This window comes from Chelonia mydas, chromosome 12, assembly GCF_015237465.2.
Source record: "Chelonia mydas isolate rCheMyd1 chromosome 12, rCheMyd1.pri.v2, whole genome shotgun sequence".
NCBI lineage: Eukaryota > Metazoa > Chordata > Testudines > Cheloniidae > Chelonia > Chelonia mydas.
This window is the reverse complement of record NC_051252.2, coordinates 7030865-7044032: the sequence shown is the minus strand read 5'-3', so window position 1 is coordinate 7044032 and position 13168 is coordinate 7030865. Positions and strand designations below refer to the sequence as shown.

The 13168-nt window shown below is 49.9% G+C and overlaps 1 long non-coding RNA gene across 2 annotated transcripts; it reads left to right on the top strand.

Annotated features, from left to right (window-relative positions):
• The first annotated feature begins 1775 nt into the window (after window positions 1-1775).
• On the top strand, window positions 1776-3738 carry LOC119563721. Of its 2 annotated transcripts, XR_005222292.2 has the most exons (4): window positions 1852-1899; window positions 1987-2205; window positions 2445-2807; window positions 2981-3738. It is a non-coding gene; the product is annotated as an uncharacterized LOC119563721 (long non-coding RNA). The 2 variants fall into 2 exon arrangements; XR_005222291.2 differs by having other exon boundaries at window positions 1776-2205.
• Window positions 3739-13168: the final 9430 nt, after the last annotated feature.

Sequence of the window (13168 nt, the reverse complement as noted above, 5' to 3'; positions counted from 1 at the left end):
TCCACCCCGTTGTGATTATTGGGTGACACACACCGGGCAACAAAACTTGCTGTTGTTCGCCTCTGGCACTCGGTGCCGGCAACACCCTGGTGGATCTGCAGCGATCGGCCTAGACCACAAGATGGTGGGCACAGCACAGTGCCATGAAATGCAGCCAACAGGGTTAGTCCTGAGAGGGGCTGGGCACCTGCAGCTCCCACTGGTTCCCGAGGGAGATGCAGGAACTCAGCCCTGCTCAGCATTGGCCCATTGTGATGGAAGTGGAACATTCCACCGTAGGGGTGGTGACCGAGACAAACCCAGAGGTGGAGACAGGCAGGGGAAGGGAACTATGACGTAAGCTTTCATAGGTGAGGGCTGCGTAAGTCCCACTCCATCCAAGTCACAGGGAAAGGAGCCGTTCGTAACCCTGGAACTCACTGTCACAGACAGAGCCCCAGATGGTGACTCTAGATCTAAAGTGTAATTTGACTCATTAGAGAGTTCAGAGCCAGCCAGAGCTTTCCCCTACGGCTCCCCTGGTGGGATGGGGGGCAGGTCACTTTGCTCAGATGAGGAGATGGTGACAATGACCTGCGACTGTTGTGATGCAGTGATTGTTGGGTCGGCCATCAGGGGCTGCAGCATTTCACACCAGGACGTTGCCCAGAGCACATGGCTTTTGCCTGTGGGTCTGAGTACATGGACCAGGGTGATGGAGCAGGAACTTCTCGGACCAACCTGCTTCCATTGCTAAAGAAGGGAACGTGACTAAGGAAGCCACTTATACCTACTAGATTGGTAAGAAAACAGCTGATTGTAAGGAGAGAAACAAGACAAACCCATAGAGCCATTCATCCCACAGAAGGTGTGCATTTATACTCACCGTTACAAAATGAATCCAGTGACAAATCACTGACATTTGTTGTCTGACAAAAATACTCTGTCAAACATTGATCTTTGCAGCAGGTCATATTTTGAGATGCAAGGATGACAGATGGCTGTAGGATACAGGGAGGAATTAGCGGATCCATCCTTTTAAGGAGGTAAGAAAATACAATACGCCATTGCCCAAAAAAACAGTCAATGGTTCTCGTCATACTTTCAGGTGGAAGAAATGTAACGGATGAAATCGTCACCTCTTGAAAGGGCACAAGAAGTTGCTGTCCTGAATAAAGCAGTAAAAAAGTGGGAGTTACCTGTTCAGAGGTAAGGAAAGCGGGTACTTCTAACCGATGATCATGACATCTGCTCCTTTCCCCTTCCCGGCTAATGGTTGGTTGTTCCGACAAGGATGTATCACAGAAAAAGTGCAACTAACCAGAGTGTGAAGATAAGCATTTAACCTGCTCTTATATTTGCAGAGATGAGTTGTCCAGCTGATTCTCTTTGTGCAGAATTGATCATTGTTGCTTATTTATCAAATCTCAAGAAGAAGTCAGTGGAACAGATCATTTCTATCAAGAGGTAAGGAATGCACCTCCTCTCAGCACAGGGGCAGGAATAACTGGCTCCATTTCTATTTTCAGGTGGAATGAAGGTCTGACCATTAAGGGGGTGGGGGAAGATAAGAGGCTGCTGAATTTAATAATACTCAGATGGGTAACGATATCTGGCCAGGGGGAAGAAAAGCATCTTTTACTTCTTTTTCAAAAAGAGGAAAGCAGCCAATTATATGCTTCAAGTTGTAACCAGTGTAGCTGGCTTTACCTCGAATAATCAAAGCCTTGTGGTGGAACATCGCTGACAAGTAGGTGAGCACTGGAAAGTCTGTAGAAGCGTAATGATCTGGATGCTATGGAACCGTTTCTATTGATGACTCTTCATAACTGGTAATGAGTAATAATAAATAATTGACAGGTATTGCTAACTGGAGATGTGAACAGACCAGGTGGCCATTCCTACCAGGGAGAAGTGAGGGTAAGTGGCTGTCCCGGTCAAGGAGGTAAGAAATACCAGTCTCCAAACATCCATGTGTATATCAAGTGGTGTGGAGTTTACTTTCAGGGAGAAGAACTGTGGTGGACCTTACTTGTCACGGGGAGAGTGTGAAAAGCAGAGGCAAGACAAAGCAACATGGACTAGCCAGCTGCTCAATCCATGGAGGACTCCAATGAGAAGACGCTGTTATTTCTAGGAACAAACAGAAAACAAACAGTCACTTCAAATAGTTCAGCTAGTTGCAAATCTGAATAGGAAGCAAGTCAGCAGAACACAGACATGGAGGTAAGCATTGAAGTTTCCCTGGTTGTCAAATGAACCTCATGCTAAAGCAACACTTACAGACCAAATAAATAGGTCACACATCGCACATCTCCAGATGGAAGAAGACCAGAGGGCTGTTGTGCTCTTGTAGGGATTAATGCAAATGCAACTAGCTGAACCAGCCATGTCAGTTGGGAAGGAAAAAACCAGATTTCTTTAAGATTCAAGTGGAATATGAATAGATCCTGTTATACTTTCAGATGAGAGAAATGCAGCTGATTTGAACTTTGAGGGTGTGAAAACTTCAGGAAGTTGCGAGAAGATCTGTGATATCTACAGGAAGGAAACCAGTGAAACTCATCACTGCTGCCAAGAGGTAAGGAATTCACCTCATAATGGAGAAATTAATGGATCTGGTTTCTCTTCAGGTGAAAGAAATGCAGCTGATCTGATCTCCCAGGGGTTGAGGACTATAAGCAGTCATGTGACTGAAGAATACAGGAACACATGTTCCCAGACCTGCAGAGGGGGAAAAAGTTGCCTTCCTTGACTAGAACGGGAAGACAATCCCTTATCACCGTCAAGTTTCAAACGCACAATGCAGGAGACCGTCCCTGACAGAGGTGAGTGCTTCAGATTCTCTTATTGCTAAATGGAGCAGATCGTGACATATCGTGAACATTTATGGGCCTGTAAAACTGATAATAAGCAAACAAGTTACCTGTCAAATGCTGATCTCTACAGCCACAGCTGTGCTCTGCAGGAACTAGTTTGTGAAGCTGATCTGTCTTTTCAGGAGAAGAGTTACAGACACTCAGGATTTGAGCACAAAGGAATAGGAATGGAGCTGAACAGATCCAGCACCTGAAAAGACAATCGGATGTCATAAGATATGAAACCATGAAAAAGACCCTTCATCAATAAAGCAACAGAATTGGCTCTGAGGAGAGGTAAGCAGCATTGGGTAAGTCTACCAAATGCTCATACAATCAACTCTACAAAATTGCTAACTTCCATTGTGTCAAAGAGTTTGTTACAGCTGATCACACATCTCAGGATCGAAGAGGAGCTCAGGGGCATGGCAGACCTCAGGGGATTCATCTTTATCAGGAGATGATGAACCTGCTTGTCAGTGGCTTTGGTTAGACTTTCAAATGAAGGAAACACAGCCAGTGTGGTAAGTATTCAAGAAATAATGTTCAAAATTTGCCTGGGGTCACCTCTTGGGATAAGGGGAGCAGCTGGTCCCATCTGCTGGGGTGGAAGCAAAGAAGAAAGAACTGGCCACTGGTTAGTACTGGGACACAGAAAATCCCCTGGAGGGGCGTGGGACACGGTGTGCAACCACAGTGTGCAGTGGGTCCTTTCCCCACTGTGGTCCTGGCTCACATGCACAGGGTGAAACTGATCGCCATGTTTGGGGTCAGGAAGGAATTTTCCTCCAGGGCAGATTGGCCAGAGACCCTGGAGGTTTTTCGCCTTCCTCTGGGGCATCGAGCAGGGACCAGCCCTTTTGGGCTTTTTAGGAACTGACAATAAAATCCATTCGAGAGATCTTGCCTCCCTTCGTTTTTTGCATTTTCTATAAACCCATCCTGTGCTCCTCTGCCAGGCCCCTGCTCTCAGCCACACAGCAGAGCAGAGTCCCTCCCTGTTAGGCTGCTCCTCCCATCAGAGCCAGCCTGGCCCCCCATGTCGCTCTTCCACCCCAGCAGGGCCCCAGCACAGGGGAGACCAGCCTGCCATCCCAGAGAGGGAACAGCCATGTGCACAGCCGCCGCGGGATGGGGAGGGGAAATGGCCGGGTGCACCGGTTGAGGGGAAAGCAGGAAGTACAGCGGCACTTTTACCACGTTCCTCTCCCAGGATGCCCCAAGGGGCCAGGGCAAGGCCTTTGATCGGCCACATCCAAATGCTCTGCCCTGCTGCTGTGGTCATAAGAGCCCCTCTGGCCAAGCCACTGATGAGTGGCTCTGAAAGGGGTGGTCAACGACCCCAAAGCAGCTCTTCCATTGGCAAGGTGGAGCCACCGCTTCCTGAGCACCCTAGTAGCAAATAATATTCCCCCAGGGCTGGTTCAGCTCAGGGAACCATCGTGCATCCACGAAGCTCTTGCCTTCAGCCAGCCCTTTCCCAGGATCTGGGGTCGGAAGACTCTGTCCTCTGCAGTCTGCTCCAGGTGTGCTGTCTTCTTCTTTAACCCCCACTCCAAGTCTGGCATCTCTCAGGGCAGTGTTGGTTTGGCCCACACGAGCTCATTCCCCCTGTATTGCCCAGCGTGCGGTCTGTAGATCTCCTTGCAGGCATTCTGGGAAATCAGAACTCCATCATCTGCCCCAGGGGGACTGGGAGCACGACCCGGGGACACAGGACAGGGTCAGTTAGTATTAGTAGCACACGGCTGGAGGGGATGGAAAAGGGAGAGGGGCCAGCAACACGTTACTTCAGTTGTACACTTCTGTTTAACCTCCAGTTCCTGCTGCCTGCCTATCACCCCCCCTGCGTCCACTTCCTGCCCCCCCAATCAGCTTCGCAGCCGCACGCTGAACCCAAACCACAGGGCAACGCCCAAAACGTTGTTGTGGGGCCTGAAACCTCTATGAACCCGTCTCCTGGAAGCCATTGGGGCCCGATTCTCCCTGCAGGGAGACAGCGTCTCCAAGGTGAAGTCAATAGGAGTGACTCGTACCTTGGGAAGGTGGTTGCGGGGAGAATGCGATATCCTGTGCTAAGATACCATGGGAATTGTAGGTGTGGCTCCCAAACTGCAGTGCAGGAGGGAACCTAACAGTAGAGAAGAGCAAAATGGGGGCAGGCCGTGGTCTTGGTTTTCAGCTTCTATTTGGCAAAATTAACCGAAACCTAGGGTGGAGGGAGGAAGGTCAGATCAGGATTTTATTTTATTGTAACTCCCCAGAGATCATGGAGCAGTGGAGTGATGGTTCCGACCCCTCTCAGCCTGGCCCTCTCACGGCACCACAGTCTGTACATGCCCTGCCTAGGAGGAGCTGGCTGCAGGGCTATAAAACCATCAGTTAAAACCCCAGAGCCCAACACGTGACACATTCTGCGCGTTGGTGATCACAGCCCCACCAACAACACAAAGAGCTGCTCCCTCCCTTCATGGAGAAGGGCAGAGATTAACTGTGCATCCGGCTTCCACAAAAACTGCAGCCCCAAGCGTTAGCCAGGGTCAAACACCTCAAGACACAAAGCAAAGAGGGGCTGACGGCACAAAGCCTCAGGGCAGAAACAGAGGCTGGGCACCTGCAGCTCCATATTGGTTTCAGAGGGAGAAGAAGGAGCTCAGCGTGTGGCCAGTGACAGAGGGACAGAGACACATGAGTGGGGAGAGTGACGGAGACCCCGGCATGGGAGGGGAGATCGGATTGAAGGCAGCGTCTGTCACAGCCTAGGGCTACAGGAGACTCCTTCCAAAGGATGCAATAGGAACCGTCGCACGGCCGGGCTTCTCCCCAGCTTGCTGAGGGCTCACTGCCACACCCAGGCTCTGATACAGTTTGGTCCCAAACTGGAACAAATCAAGACAGTTTCTCAGCTCACTTTCTGAATCTCCGGGGACTCTGGCAGATGCTTCCTGCCATTTCCGACCTCCGTCTCCCTCAGCCAGTTCCTCCTCACAGCCCCTCCCTCTCGGGAATACCCTCTGCCCTTTATAGGCCCAGGTGCTGCTTTGCCCCCTTCATTAACACTCCTTAACGCCAGTCTTCGTTTCAGTCAGTCTATAGAGTTTCATCTTCTGCAGGGTTTCGAGGTCTCTGCAACGCAGTGTCTCCAGCTCTGCCTCAAGCTCCTGACCGTCAGGATCAGGCCACCCCTCTCCTCCCCCGTGGCCTAATGTCCTGCAGACAGCTGCTCCTTCTGTCGCTGAACCATCCGTACCTCCATCCTGCAGCCTCCAGTCCTCCTGGGGCACCTCCCGCCCTCACTACGGGAACCATAAAACGAGTGTCCCATTTCCACGTCTGCAAAGGATCACTGCTTTCGCCTTGGCCCTGGAGGCTCCACCTGGGTCCCCATGCCCCGCCCCCTCCCCCCGCCACACACACAGAGCCCTGAGTTCTGCCTGGATCAGGGAACCCCTTTTCATGAACCCAAAAAACTTCAAAAGTATTAAGCAGTGTCCTCTGGAGACAGGACAGAGCTGGTTTTTCAGAGACATGATTTTGGGAAATTCAGCGAAGAGCCCTATTTACTGGGCCGTCACTGCTCCTTCCTGAATTAGCACAGGGAAAGCCCATCACTTCTCTGCCTCTCCCCCCACAAGAGGCACCACCAGCCGTGGCTACAAATGCCATTTGTGCTGCCGAGTGCTCCAGGGTCTCCCCTCCACAGCCTGCTTGTGGCTACAAGCTCCCCTGCTGCATGGGCTGTGTCAGCACTCCCTGCCCCCGCTTCAGGAGAGTCACTCCCCAAACATGGTACAGGGACACACTGACCCCTCCTAGGGTTCAAACCCACAGCTAGAAGCTGGTAACTAATGTTAGGGGGCTTATTCTTTCACCCACTTACTTCCCTGGTCCTTCTCGCATGAACAGAGAGCAACAATACCCCAAGTCCAAAGGCGCAAACAATTCGATGTTTATTGTCGTAAGCTTCCAGCAAGCATGATTCCAGTTTCCTTCCTTAGTGTCCCCCTTCCCAGCTCTGACACCACAGAGCCTTACACCTGTGTCCCTGTTCCCATTCCTGCCCTTAGCCAAACATGATTCCAATTTCCTTACACCCATTCCCTGTTCCCATTTCCCCTCCCCACACACCCCCACTTCCTGATTGACTGCAGACTATATAGTAAAACTTGAGTTCCGCTTAGCTATACCTGAACCAATCATTTTCCTGAAATTTAACTAACCAATCCTAATGTATTGTAACATGACTATGTAACTAATTATATCCCACCACCTTAATTAGTTTACACCCAGCAAAATTAATTATACAGCAGACAGAAACAATCAATCACAGAACCAGACAGAGATTATACAGTGAAGCAATAGCAAAGTGACAGGTTTCAGAGTAGCAGCCGTGTTAGTCTGTATTCGGAAAAAGAAAAGTGGGAACTATAATGACAAAACAATACAGAAGTGAGGATTTCACATCCCAGCTATTGATAAGTGACTTCTTGCCAGACAGGATGCTATCAAACTAAGTTTCCTTTTACATCTTCTAGGCACTTCCCTTTCTCTGGAGGCGATGGGCACTCTCAGGACAGGATTGTATTCCTAAGAGCCCAGTAGCACCTTCTTTCAATGGGACTAGTTTGGAATGGGAGGAGGTGACCGGTCACTTCCCAGCTTATGGCTGCCTCTGCTGTTTAGCCAAAGGCCTTAGGCTAAGCACAGGGCCTCAGACTGTTACAGTAAGAAAAGGCCCTTACACCGGCAGACAGTGATTTGATTCTTTTATATCTCTACAACTAGCCAAGTGATAAGAATACACCTAAATTCTTAAAGTACAGGCCTTTGCAGACAGGCCTGAATATCTATATCCGAACAACTAACCACGTGAGAGGGGTAATACACAACTTGTCTGTATCAGTGTGTAAAGAGGGGTCATGGAAGCTACATCTGGCCAAGGGGGCAGTGGAAAGTCCCACTGCTGACTGAGCTGGTCCATTCTCATGGGCGTCCGTGTCCCAGTGTCCACGCAGAGTCTATGGGGTGCGAGTACAAGTGCTTTGTTGACAACGGTGGCAAAGGCGCTTAGCCAGCTTTGAACGAGTCTGTGGTCTTTTGGGCAGTTTGACTGAGGTCTGCTGGGCCAGCTACCAGGCCAGAGCCAGGACAACATATAGGGCCCACACAGCCAACAATGCTGGGGGCTCTGATAAAAGGACACCTGATCATGGAAGGTGGAGTGATGGTTCTGGTATCTGCCCATCTCCAGCTAACACTGAAACCCCTGCCTGGATTCCCCGGTACAGGAGGCGCTGGCTGTCAGTCCCCTGGTGGGTCTGCAGCGAGTGGGCCTAGACCACAAGATGGAGGGCGCAGCACGGTGCCATGAAATGCAGCCAACAGGGTTAGTCCTGAGAGGGCTGGGCACCTGCAGCTCCCACTGGTTCCCGAGGGAGATGCAGGAACTCAGCACTGCTCAGAATTGGCCCACTGTGATGGAAGTGGAACATTCCATGGTAGGGGTGGTGATGAGTCAAACACAGAGGTGGAGACAGGCAGGGGAAGGGAACTATGACGTAAGCTTTCATAGGTGAGGGCTGCGTAAGTCCCACTTCATCCATGTCACAGGGAAAGGAGCTGTTCTTGACCCTGAAACTCACTGTCACAGACAGAGCCCCAGCTGGTGACTCTAGATCTTAAGTGTAATTTAACTCATTTGAGAGTTCAGAGCCAGCCAGAGCCTTCCCCTACAGCTCCCTGGTGGGATGTGGGCAGGTCACTTTGCCCAGATGAGGAGGTGGTGACAATGACCTGAGACTGTTGTGATGCAGTGATTGTTGGGTCGGTCACCAGGGGCTGCAGCATTTCACACCAGGACGTCGCCCAGAGCACATGGCTTTTGCCTGTGGGTCTGAGTACGGGGACCAGGGTGAGGGAGTAGGAACTTCTCAGACCAACCTGCTTCCATTGCTAAAGACGGGAACGTGACTAAGGAAGCCACTTATACCTACTAGATTGGTAAGAAAACAGCTGATTGTAAGGAGAGAAAAAGGATAAACCAATACAGCCATTCATCCTACAGAAGGTGTGCATTTATACTCACCGTTACAAAACGAATCCAGTGACAAATCATTTACATTTATTGTCTGACAAAAATACTCTATCAAACATTGATCTTTGCAGCAGGTCATATTTTGAGATGCAAGGATGACAGATGGCTGTAGGATACAGGAAGGAATTAGCGGATCCATCCTTTTAAGGAGGTAAGAATACAACACGCCATTGCCCAAACAAACAGTCAATGGTTCTGGTCATACTTTCAGGGGAAGAAATGTAACGGATGAAATCGTCACCTCTCGAAAGGGCAAGAAGCATTGCTGTCCTGAATAAAGCAATAAAAAAGTGGGAGTTACCTGTTCAGAGGTAAGGAAAGTGGTAATTCTAACGATGATCATGATATCTGCTCCTTTCCCCTTCCCGGCTAATGGTTGGTTGTTCCGACAAGGACGTATCACAGAAAAGTGCAACTAACCAGAGTGTGAAGATGAGCATTTAACCTGCTCTTACATTTGCAGAGATGAGTTGTCCAGCTGCTTCTCTTTGTGCAGAATTGATCATTGTTGCTTATTTATCAAATGTGAAGAAGAAGTCAGTGGAATTGATCATTTCTATCAAGAGGTAAGGAACGCACCTCCTCTCAGCACGGGCAGGAATAACTGGCTCTATTTCTATTTTCAGGTGAAATGAAGGTCTGACCATTAAGGGGGGGGGGAAGATAAGAGGTTGCTGAATTTAATAATAGTCAGACAGGTAACGATATCTGGCCAGGGGGAAGAAAAGCATCTTTACTTCTTGTTCAAAGAGAGGAAAGCCAATTATATGCTTCAAGTTGTAACCAGTGTAGCTGGCTGTACCTCTAAGAATCAAAGCCTTGTGGTGGAACATCACTGACAAGTAGGTGAGCACTGAAAAGTCTGTAGAAGCCTAATGATCTGGATGGTAAGGAACCGTTTCTATTGCTTACTCTTCATAACTGGTAATGAATAATAAATAATTGTCAGGTTTTGCTAATTGGAGATGTGAACAGACCAGGTGGCCATTCCTACCAGGGAGAAGTGAGGGTAAGTGGCTGTCCCGGCAAGGAGGTAAGAAATACCAGTCTCCAAACATCCATGTGTATATCAAGTGGTGTGGAGTTTACTTTCAGGGAGAAGAACTGTGGTGGACCTTACTTGTCATGGGGAGAGTGTGAAAAGCAGAGGCAAGACAAAGCAACATGGACTTGCCAGCTGCTCAATCCATGGAGGACTCCAATGAGAAGACGCTGTTATTTCAAGGAACAACAACAGAAAACAAACAGTCACTTCAAATAGTTCTAGCTGCAAATCTGAATAGGAAGCAAGTCAGCAGAACACAGACATGGAGGTAAGCATTGAAGTTTCCCTGGTTGTCAAATGAACCTCATGCTAAAGCAACACTTACAGACCAAATAAATAGGTCACACATCGCACATCTCCAGAGGGAAGAAGACCAGAGGGCTGTTGTGCTCTTGTAGGGATTAATGCAAATGCAACTGCTGAACCAGCATGTCAGTTGGGAAGGAAAAAACCAGATTTCTTTAACATGCAAGTGGAAATGAATAGATCCTGTTATACTTTCAGATGAGAGAAACGCAGCTGATTTGAACTTTGAGGGTGGAAAACTTCAGGAAGTTCGAAGATCTGATATCTACAGGAAGGAAACCACTGAAACTCATCACTGCTGCCAAGAGGTAAGGAACTCACCTCATAATGGAGAAATTAATGGATCTGGTTTCCTTCAGGTGAAAGAAATGCAGCTGATCTGATCTCCGAGGGGTTGAGGACTATAAGCAGTCATGTTCTGAAGAATACAGGAACACATGTTCCCAGACCTGCAGAGAGGGAAAAAGTTGCCTTCCTTGACTAGAATGGGAAGACAATCCCTTATCACCGTCAAGTTCAAACCCACAATGCAGGAGACTGACAGAGGTGAGCGCTTAGGATTCTCTTATTGCTAAATGGAGCAGATCATGATGCATCGTACATTTATGGGCCTGTAAAACTGATAATAAGCAAACAAGTTACCTGTCAAATGCTGATCTCTACAGCCACAGCTGTGCTTTGCAGGAACTAGTTTGTGAAGCTGATTTGTCTTTTCAGGAGAAGAGTTACAGATACTCAGGATTTGAGCACAAAGGAATAGGAATGGAGCTGAACAGATCCAACACCTGAAAGACAATTGGATCTTATAAGATATGACCATGAAAAAGACCCTTCATTCATAAAGCAACAGAATTGGCTCTGAGGAGAGGTAAGAAGCATTTGGTAAGTCTACCAAATGAGCATACAATCAACTCTACAAATTACTAACTTAGTTGTGTCAAAGAGTTTGTTACAGCTGATCACACATCTCAGGATCTAAGAGGAGCTCAGGGGCATGGCAGACCTCAGGGATTCATCTTTATCAGGAGGTGATGAGCCTGCGTGTCAGTGGCTTTGGTTAGACTTTCAGATGAAGGAAACACAGCCAGTGTGGTCAGTATTCAAGAAATAATGTTCAAAATTGCCTGGGGTCACCTCTTGGGCTAAGGGGAGCAGCTGGTCCCATCTGCTGGGATGGAAGCAAAGAAGAAAGAACTGGCCACTGGTTAGTACTGGGACACAGACAATCCCCTGGAGGGGCGTGGGACAGGTGTGTAACCATAGTGACAGTGGTCCTTTCCCCACTGTGGTCCTGGCTCGCATGCACAGGGTGAAACTGATCGCCATGTTTGGGGTCAGGAAGGAATTTTCCTCCAGGGCAGATTGGCCAGAGACCCTGGAGGTTTTTCGCCTTCCTCTGGGGCATCGAGCAGGGACCAGCCCTTTGGGCCATTTAGAAACTGACAATAAAATCATTTGAGAGAACTTGCCTCCCTTCGTTTTTTGCATTTTCTATAAACCCATCCTGTGCCCTCTGCCAGGCCCCTGCTCCCAGCCACACAGCAGAGCAGAGTCCCTCCCTGTTGCACTGCTCCTCCCCATCAGAGCCAGCATGGCCCCCATGTCGCTCTTCCACCCCAGCAGGGCCCCAGCACAGGGGAGACCAGCCTGCCATCCCAGAGAGGGAACAGCCGTGTGCAGCCCCCCAGGGATAGGGAGGGGAAATGGCCGGGTGCACCGGTCGAGGGGAAGCAGAAGCACAGCGGCACTGTTACCACGTTCCTCTCCCAGGATGCCCCGAGGGGCCAGGGCAAGGCCTTTGGCGGCCCACGTGCTCTGCCCGCTGCTGTGGTCGTAAGAGCCCCTCTGGCCAAGCCACTGATGAGTGGCTCTGAAAGGGGTGGTCAATGACCCAAAGCAGTTCTTCCATTGGCAAGGTGGAGCCACCGCTTCCTGAGCACCCTAACGGGCTCACAGGCTAGCAGCAAAAATAGTCCCCCAGGGCTGGTTCAGCTCAGGGACCATCGGCATCCACGAAGCTCTTGCCTTCAGCCAGCCCTTTCCCAGGAGCTGGGGGCCGGAAGCCTCTGTCCTCTGCAGTCTGCTCCAGCTGTGCTGTCTTCTCCTTTAACCCCCGCTCCAAGTCTGGCATCTCTCAGGGCAGTGCTGGTTTGGCCCACACGAGCTCATGTATTGCCGAGCGTGGGGTCTGTAGATCTCCTTGCAGGCATTCTGGGAAATCAGAACTCCATCATCTGCCCCAGGGGGACTGGGAGCACGACCCGGGGACACGGGACAGGGTCAGTTAGTATTAGTAGCACACGGCTGGAGGGAGATGGAAAAGGGAGAGGGGCCAGCAACACGTTACTTCAGTTGTGCACTTCTGTTTAACCTCCAGTTCTGCTGCCTGCCTATCACCCCCCCGCGTCCATTTCCTGCCCCCGCAATCAGATCTGCAGCCGCACGCTGAACCCAAACCACAGGGCAACGCCCAAAACGTTGTTGTGGGGCCTGAAACCTCTATGAACCCGTCTCCTGGAAGCCATTGGAGCCCGATTCTCCCTGCAGGGAGACAGCGTCTCCAAGGTGAAGTCAATAGGAGTGACTCGTACCTTGGGAAGGCGTTGGGGGGAGAATGCGATATCCTGTGCTAAGATACCATGGGAATTGTAGGTGTGCTCCCAAACTGCAGTGCAGGAGGGACCTAACAGTAGAGAGAGAAATGGGGGCAGGCCGTGGTCTTGGTTTTCAGCTTCTATTTGGCAAAATGAACCCAAACCTAAGGTGGTGGAGGAAGGTCAGATAGGGTTTATTTTATTGTAATCCCCCAGAGATCATGGAGTGGTGGAGTGATGGTTCTGGCCCGTCTCAGCCTGGCCTCTCACGGCACCACGGTCTGTACACGCC